The sequence below is a fragment of the Camelus bactrianus genome, chromosome 16 (assembly GCF_048773025.1).
Source record: "Camelus bactrianus isolate YW-2024 breed Bactrian camel chromosome 16, ASM4877302v1, whole genome shotgun sequence".
NCBI lineage: Eukaryota > Metazoa > Chordata > Mammalia > Artiodactyla > Camelidae > Camelus > Camelus bactrianus.
In genome coordinates this window covers 57,124,308-57,132,512 of record NC_133554.1, presented here as the reverse complement: position 1 = coordinate 57,132,512, position 8,205 = coordinate 57,124,308, and the positions used below count along the sequence as shown (strand labels likewise).

Genomic DNA, 8,205 nt, shown 5'->3' with positions numbered 1-8,205 from the left:
AGATGCAGGTTCTCAAGGGGCCACAGGGTGGGGCTGGAGAGTCGTGGTTTCCATCCATTTCGCAGGTGACCTGGTGAGAGGACCACCCTTCAGGTAGGAGGCTCTAAGGTCTGAAGACCTTAAAGTAAAGCTTCGTAATTAAAGTGGCCCCTTGAGGGGCTGAACCAGCAGCATTTGGTACGTTGGGAAATCAGCTTCCAAACCTGGCTCCCCTGATTACAAAGTGGGCGGGGTCCTAAGAAAGTTCCAGACCCCTCTGAGAACCATAAGGGAATGCTTTTGGATTCCAGGACTTCTGAGTTCAGTTCAGAAAGCCTCAAGTCCTGGGAGCCCCCTCGGTGCCAGGCACGCGGGACGGCCGGCTGCCTGGGATGATTCTCAGTGCTTCCGCACCGGCAAAGACAGACAGAGGTTAAAGGACACAGTTTCTTATTGCTTAAGAAGCCTTCAGGGATGGAGGCCAGACTGGAGGGACCGTGACATGGGTGACAAATCCCCCAGTCGCCGCCGAGACGAGAGGGGCGTCAGGAGAGGTGTTTGCAGAATCTCAGATTCCACTGGGGTGTCCGCAGCCACCCCCGGGGGCTGGGAGCCGCCCTGCTTCCCAGATAAGCTGCCCCCACCCCAGTCGTGCCTGGTCACGGAGGAACGCATGTCCTTGGGGCAGATTTAGCGACAGACCGGCTTTTCACACCACAGGCAGGAAACTTCATTTCCAGACCTCATTCAAATTCTTCTTTCCTGACTCACTACGTTCAAAGCACATGTCATTTTGCAGACAAAGCCGAGAAGGCCTTCCAGCAGAGGCCCAGTCCCCCGGCCCTCGGCTCCCTCTCCCTCCCTCCCCTGAAGTTTGTAATTAAACTTGAATCTCAGTCAGTCAGGACAATAGGGGCTGGGGACGCGGGACATGCTGGAGTGGTGGGGCTGCTTCAGTGGGAAAGCCGTGGTCTTGCAGCTTTTCCCCCCTGTTTCCACTCCCAGGCATTAATTTAGGGCAATTGACTTTCATCTTGGAGACTTTTTTTTCCCGGTGTGAGATATGATAAACTAAGTCAATGAAGAGATTATAACCGTTTAATTTTTTTTTTTAATATTCCAAAGAAAAGGGGTCTTTGTCCTTTTAAGAAAGAAATAGTTGCTCTTTCCAGGTCGCAGGTAGAAGTTGAGCCGTAATCTTTCGGAAGCTGTTGCAGGGGCGCTGGATCCTTTAAGGCAGCCTGTCCTTGACCGCCCCCGCCTCCCACATACGAAGGGCGCCCCAGTGGACCAGGTGGTTGAGGGGCAGTTGGAGCAGAGGAGAGCGGGCAGGGGTGGGGCTAGACTGGCCCAAGGGCAGGAAGGCTCTCCTCTAAGGGGCACCGACCCTCCTGGACCAGACCCCAGGGGAGCTCTGAACACCTGGGCACTTGGCCCTGAGCCCCTGGAGGTGGGGCCAGAACTGAGTTCGGGCAGCTCCCCAGATGATCCCTCTCCGCACCCCCCGGAGAACCACTACGTTAGATCACCTGCTCCTCGGGTAGCCAGTGGGGCTCATCGCAGGGCATTCAGGCCCTGCGGGTGGGCTCCCGGAACCGGAACCGTGTATGCGCAGGAGGGCCTGATAGCTCAGCATAGTTGGCTACTTCAAGTGAATTTTGTCGAAACAGAGACCATAATTTTACTCAAGTTCTCAACCTTCAGCGTGCATTAGCATCTCCTGGGGGCCTCTTAAAATTCCAGTGGCTGCCCCATGCCATTCCCCGCACTGAACTGTATTTCCTGCTTAGCAGGGTGGGGCAGGCCCCCCCAGCCCTGCGTCCGGAGCACGCTCCTAGGCGATGCCGACCGTGTGGTCCAGGGACCACAAAAACAAAAGGCTTGATTGAACCGTTTTTTTTAAAAAGAAAAGTGAAAGTTACAGAGGGTTTCTTTTAGCTCACGTTTGATAAACACACAGATTGCAGGTGCCGTAGGTTCTTAGAATAAAGAATGCATTGAGTGTGCGTGTAACGAGGTGAGGGGAAGGGCCAGGAGGTGGGGGCAGCCTGGGGTGCTCCCTGGGTTGGCTGGGCTGAGACCTGGACCAGCGAGTGTCAGAGATGGACTGGCATCATCCGCAGTGGTTTTGATGGACTCTTGGAGCTGGCAGGAGGGACGGGACACAGGTCCTGGATGAATCAGAAGTATAAGTGCCTGGCGTTGGGTTTTGATTGCCGGGTATCCGTTTCAGAAGACATCTGTCTTGAACGAACATACAGCCAGCTGCACAACACAACACATGCACAATAGCCAGGAGGGGATCTTGGCCCCCACACCCATGAAGCTCCTGGTCCAGAAGGCCCCAGGGGACCTAGATGACTGGGCCCATAGTGACCCCACCTCCAGTCTCCTGCACCCTAATTTTCGCTTCTATGCTTTGAGCCTGTGAGTGACCCCTTGAAACCCCAGACATCCCTCCCTCAGACCCTAATAAGGGCAGAGCCTGGGGTCACCTCTCTCTCCCCCTACCATTACCAAGTCCAAACTCGTTCTGCTTGCCGCCCGACAGGCCAGGATATCAGAAGACGAGGTGTTGGGGCAAGGGATAACGACCTTTTAATCCTGGAGAACCACCTTCCTCAAGTCAGAATTCAGGCTCCTTTTACACCAAAAAGGGGAGGGGTGTGGTTGTTTGCTGTAATCTTCTTGGTGTCAGAATCCTTTGTTCTGGCAGCTGTCCGGGCAGGTCAGGTCGTGGTGTCCCTGTGAACTGCCAACAAGACAAACGTTATTTTCTATCTGCAGTTTTGTGTCTCTGTCTGAACAGGACAGTGTTGTGCCCTTAAAGGTCAGAGCTTTGGGGATGGGCTCTCCTGTATTTTTCAGGCTACAGGCAACATCCTTCTACAGAAAGTGCAGAACCAGCAGGCAGCAGAGCACAGGGTTAGAGCCAAAGGAACAGATCCAGTATGGAGTCGGATGTGTTCCTCCCTACCACACCACCACCTTGTTGTGTGGTCCCAGGCGTGCCCTGTACCCTCCACGGCCCACGAGGAATAAGCCTTGTTCCCTGATCACCAGAGCTACGGGGAGGGAACCCTCTGTCTGGAGCCCTGCCTGCTCCCCAGACCAGAGCCCCTCATCAGGCCGGAGCCAGGCAAAGGCCGTCCTCGACCAAACCTTAAACACGTGTCCCCCAGAGCCCTCTTGTCGGCAGGGCTGGTCCCAGGCTGGCTAAGGGCCCGGCTAAGCCAGTCTCAGCAGGGAACCCGGCTAAGTCTCCCCTCCTTGGCTCCTGCCCGAGCTCCTCGCCCTCACCTTTGATGTCTGCTCCTTAGCCTGCCTTTAACGAGGATCGTCCCCCCGGTGTCTCCTGTTAGTGATTTTCCACCCACGGCCGCCCTCACTGCTGCCCGCTGCAAAGCCCCAGCTGTGTCTGCTGCTCGCACACAGCTCCTCCCTCCACCAATCACAGCAAGACCCAAAACAAGCCGCTCTGTCACCTCTAATTGGCTTGTGGCTGCGTTGCCCTTTGACCCTGAGGCGCGCCTGTTAAATACCGGCTTCCACCCACCGTCCGCTTCGCTGCTCTGTGCCTGCGAGGTCTTCCACTAGCCCACCCCGCTTCCCAGCCTGGATGGCACGTCCCCTGCCTCGTGCGGGCCTCACCTCAGGGCTCCGCGGTGCCTAGTGTAGCAGTGACCTTCAGAGACGTCTCTCTGGCCACACTGCCATCCTCCTGGAGCCTGAGGCCCCTGCTGGGCCAGCCTGGCCGACAGGGTTCTGCTCTTTCTGCCCAAGGCCAGGAGCAAGGACGTGCCTGGGCAGAGGACAAAGCCGCCCGGCCTCCTGTCCCCTCTGCCAAGAGCTCAGCGTGCGGACATGTGGCTGGGCCAAAGTAGGCCCAGGGAGGCTGTGTGTGGTGGGGGCGGGGACGAGACCCAGATGGCCCAGCCTCCCAAGCACCGCGAGCACCCCCGCAGAGGAGAACCAGCCTGCAATTGTATGTAATGACGGGTCACGTCTGTTGGAAGCTTGTCTTCCAAGTTGATTCAGCAGGAGCAACAGCCCCCAGCGGACTGTAAGTAGCAGGTAAGCCTTTCGGCTGGTCCCCCACGGCCGTGACTGTCAGAGCCCGGGAAGCGAGTAAAGCACGTGCCTCGGCTGGTGGCCCCGGCGGGGCGGGCGGTGGCCAGCCAGCCACTGCTGCACAAGGACACGCTGAAAGCTAACTGTGCCACCTGACCACGGGGGCCCTGCCCTGTCGTCTTTGCTCAGGTAGGGCCTCGGGTGTGACCCGCTGGGAAGCCCCTTCCTCCGCATCACTCATGAGTGTCCCCTCCGCGCCGGGCAGGGCGTCCGCCTCGAGCCCAGGCTGTGACATGATGGGCAGGGAGTTGTCTGCCCAGCTCCCTTTGCCACGACCATCATTCCACCTGAGGTTTGGCTCCCTGTGTCCTGGAACACATAGACCCCGGGGAGCACAGTTTTGGTGGAAGTTAAGCCAGCTAAAACCTTGATCTAAGGTTTCAAGCTCCTCTGAAAAGTGATAGAGCTTCAAGGAAAGAAGGGTTTCATGCTTGACTAAGCCTGAGGAAATGCCAGGTTAGATGAGGTTGAACAGTCTTTGCAGCAGGACCTCTCAGAGCCTTTGTTCCTTCAGAGATCATGGCCGAAGGCCTGCCTTGGGCCCGGGATGGGGCCAGGTTGTGGGGGGAGCAGTGCTCTTCAAAAGGGCTGGAATCGGGGAACCGGGGAAGCAGAAAATGGATGCCGAATTATGTGACTGACTAGCTGCAGCTGTGTGCACGTGAGAGCGGGAAGTGCGCCTGCGCAATTCCGTGCCCGGCAGGACGGCCCTCTGGTGAGCAGGTGTCTTGAGTTTGCTGAAAGTAAGCAAAGCAAGTGTGGCTGGAGCTTGCGGGGGGCGGGGGGTGGAGACCGCGGGCATGGTAGGAGCCAGGCAGGGGTCATAGCCTCCGAAGCCCTTCGAGGTTTATTTGGATTTTTATCCCAAGAGCAATAGGAAGCTGCTGATGGCTTTTAAGCAGGTGTTGACAGTTGTCTTTGGAAAGATGCTCTGAGACGTGCCCCTGGGGACAAGACTGGGTGTGGACAAGGCCTGGGGGTGGGGGAGGGTAACAGCGGCTTGGACCAGAGGGCAGTAGCCACGGAGGAAGGTGGACCAGGTCAGAGATGCCGAGGAAGCAGAACTGATGGTGTCCAACCAGCACCTCGCTAGTCCCTGAGCAGCTGGTGGGTGATCCATTGGGTCGCGGAATCCTAAAGGAAGGCCGGGTGTGTGGGGAGGGGAGAAGGGGAGAGGTCAGTTTTCTGCCCTCTGACTATTGAGGTGCTGCTTCCAAGTAGGAGCCTGGAGCTCTGAGTTTGGTCTAGGCCAGCATGATGGAGTAACCCTGGTTACTGTGCACGGGTCCCCTTCACTTAGTCACCTGTCAATTAAAAACAAAACAAAACCCACGGTGTAAGAACTGAGAGTTGAGTTTATTCCATCTTATTCGGAGGACCGTCACTCAGGGGACAGCCTGTCAGATAGCTCCGAGACACTGTTCCAAAGACTCAAGGGAGAAGCCGGGATAGGTATGAATTTTTTGCTAGGAAAAAAAAACAACACATATAGTCAAACATCAAAAGATTACTGCTAATTACAAAGGACAGACATCTCAAGTTTATGATTTTAGTGCTTTCTACATGTGGGAAGAGGCAAGAATCTGGGGTCACTGAAATCTTCCCTTATATCTAAGGGGGCTGGTATCCAAGATGCAGAAAGTTTCCTGGTTCTCTCCATCCTGAATTCCCCTCAGGTGCGCTGTTTGTGGGCAACTGCGGCGGCTAAGGGCTTGAATCTTGTAGAGCTGGAAAGGCACGCAATCTTCTCCTTTTCTTTACAAACCCAGCCCTCCAATTCTGGGCACATGGATGCTAGGTAGAGACTACACTTCCCAGCTTCCCTTGCAGCTGGGTGGCCACGTGACCAGGCAGCGGCCAATAGGATGTGAGCAGGGGAGCCTGGGTGCCCTCTGGACCAGTCACTGAAGAGAGGCCCCTCCCTCCAGCCCAGCTCCTCCTCTTCCCAGGTTCAGTGGGTGGAGAGAAAGCGGAGAGAGTGTCTTCATGGAAAGAAAGCGATGGAGACCGACATTCCAGGCAACTCTTTAGGGTGGCAGCCAAGGGAATGGAGATGGAGTTGCAGGGTGAGCTGGAGGAGGACTTTCCTCTAAGATGTAGTGGCTCACTCCTGTTTCAGAGATGATGGCAGAAAAGGAGAGGTTCAAAGACAGACGAGCAGGAGGAGGGGGGCCCGGGGCACCGTGGAAGGGGTGATCTACACAAGGCAGGGCTGCCACCTCTGTTTTCGCAGGTTCGGTCGTGGACAGTTTACAAAGTTGCTTCCAGTGGCTTCTGTTTTCTTCCTGAGGTGAAAGGTGTGGTCGTCTGCCAAGGGGAGGGGAAAGGTGAGGGACATGAGAAAAATCAAGACTCAGAGGAGCTGTCCTGGAGCACAGTAGAGTGAGCTGACATAAAACATTTAATTGGAGGGAGGAAAAAACCCAAAAACCCAACCACCCAGCAGCGATCCAGGCAGTGTGTGGACCAGGTAAGTGTACAGGTGTGACTCCCCCCCACCCCCCAGCAGCCCTGAGCGTGGGCACCAGTCCAGCAGAGGGGGATGGTCAGTGTTACTGTGGAGGGTGAGGTCAGAGCAGGAGTGATATACACAGTGTCCCTGGGAATCCCAGAGGGAGGGAGGGAGGGAGGAGAGGATAGTGGGGGGATGATGGAGGGGACAAGCAGAGGCAGCCCAGGAGCTGGAGGGGCCGGTTAAAGCAGGGCGTGGATGTGCTGGGACCAACTGAGGCAGCCAAGGAGCCAGGAGCGATGAGGTCATCTCTGCGGACACTGAAGTCCCCTAGGGTAGGCGGGGAGTGAGGATGCAGAGAATACCATCTGACAGCGTCCTAGACCCCAGGCTCCTGTGTGAATGCGGATGGCTGGGATGTGGAGGGGATGGCACAAATATAGAGGGAAATCCTGGTTTCATAGTGAAGTGTGGACTTGTGTGTGTGGTAAAATACACTGTTTTGTGCTGGTCTTAGTCTATCAATAACCAATGTCATGGCTGGATAGGTCCTTGTGGTTCTTACTATGATTACAAGGTGTCCTTCAGCGGTAATGATTGGGGGTGGGGTGCGGTGGGGAGGGTACAGCTCAGTGGTAGAGCGTATGCTTAGCATGCACGAGGTCCTGGGTTCAATTCCCAGTACTGCCATTAAAAAAAGTGAATAAACCCAATTACTCCCCACCCCGCCCACAAAGGCTAAAATACTGGGCTAAAGAAAAAAAAACGCTTTATCAGCAAGAACCATCTGGAAACCTTGAAAGAATTAGAAGTCTATGGTGGGGAGGGTATGCGGTGTATATGCTTAGCATGCATGGGGTCCTGGGTTCAATCCCAAGTCCCTTTAAAAATAAATAAACCTAATTACCTCCCATCCCCCCCAAAAAGAGTTTATTACAAGACCTGGAAATTACGCAGCACATCAGGGGCCGCACGGTGAGGTTGTGGGAGGTAGTGGGAGGCATGCCTGGGGTTCTGCTTTTATTGGGGTTGAGGGTGGGGGCCCCAGACTTGTCGGTCACGGGCACGTTTCTTGGAGAAACATCTACATTCATTACCCACTTTTAATTCGTTGTTTGTTTTTATTGTTGTGTTGTGCATTCTGTATATATTCTGAACGTACATCTCTTGTCAGATACGATTTGCAAACATTTTTCTCACTCCGGGGTTTTTTTCGTTTCTTCAGTGTCCTCTGAAGCGCGAAAGGTTTTAATTCTGATGATGTCGAATTCAGCCTTTTCTTTGGTCACTTATGCTTTTGGTGTCACATGTCAGAAACCGCTGGTTTATTCAAAGTCGTGACAATCTACTTCTATGCTTTATTCTAAGAGTTTTATAATTTGAGATCTTACATTTTGGTCTTTGATCCATTTTTGGTTAATTTTTGTAGGTGATGTGAGGTAAGGATCCAACTTTATTCTGTTGCACGTGCTCTCATACACAGTTTGCTGAGAAGACCCTGCTTTCCCTCATTGAATTGGCTTCACATCCTTGTCTAAAATCAGTTGCCCATGAACATGTGTTTCTTTCTGGTCTCTCAATGCTATTCCATTGATCCATACGTCTGCCCTTAGGGCAACAGCCCTCGGTCTTGATTATGTAGC

General features: G+C 54.5%; 1 long non-coding RNA gene across 2 annotated transcripts; it reads right to left on the bottom strand.

Annotated features, from left to right (window-relative positions):
• Positions 1-261: 261 nt before the first annotated feature.
• On the bottom strand, positions 262-3,826 carry LOC123615579 (uncharacterized). Of its 2 annotated transcripts, none has more exons than XR_012499319.1 (3): positions 3,280-3,826; positions 2,575-2,731; positions 262-2,244 (listed from the first exon to the last, which is right to left on the bottom strand). It is a non-coding gene; the product is annotated as an uncharacterized LOC123615579 (long non-coding RNA). The 2 variants fall into 2 exon arrangements; XR_006723230.2 differs by having other exon boundaries at positions 3,631-3,822.
• Positions 3,827-8,205: the final 4,379 nt, after the last annotated feature.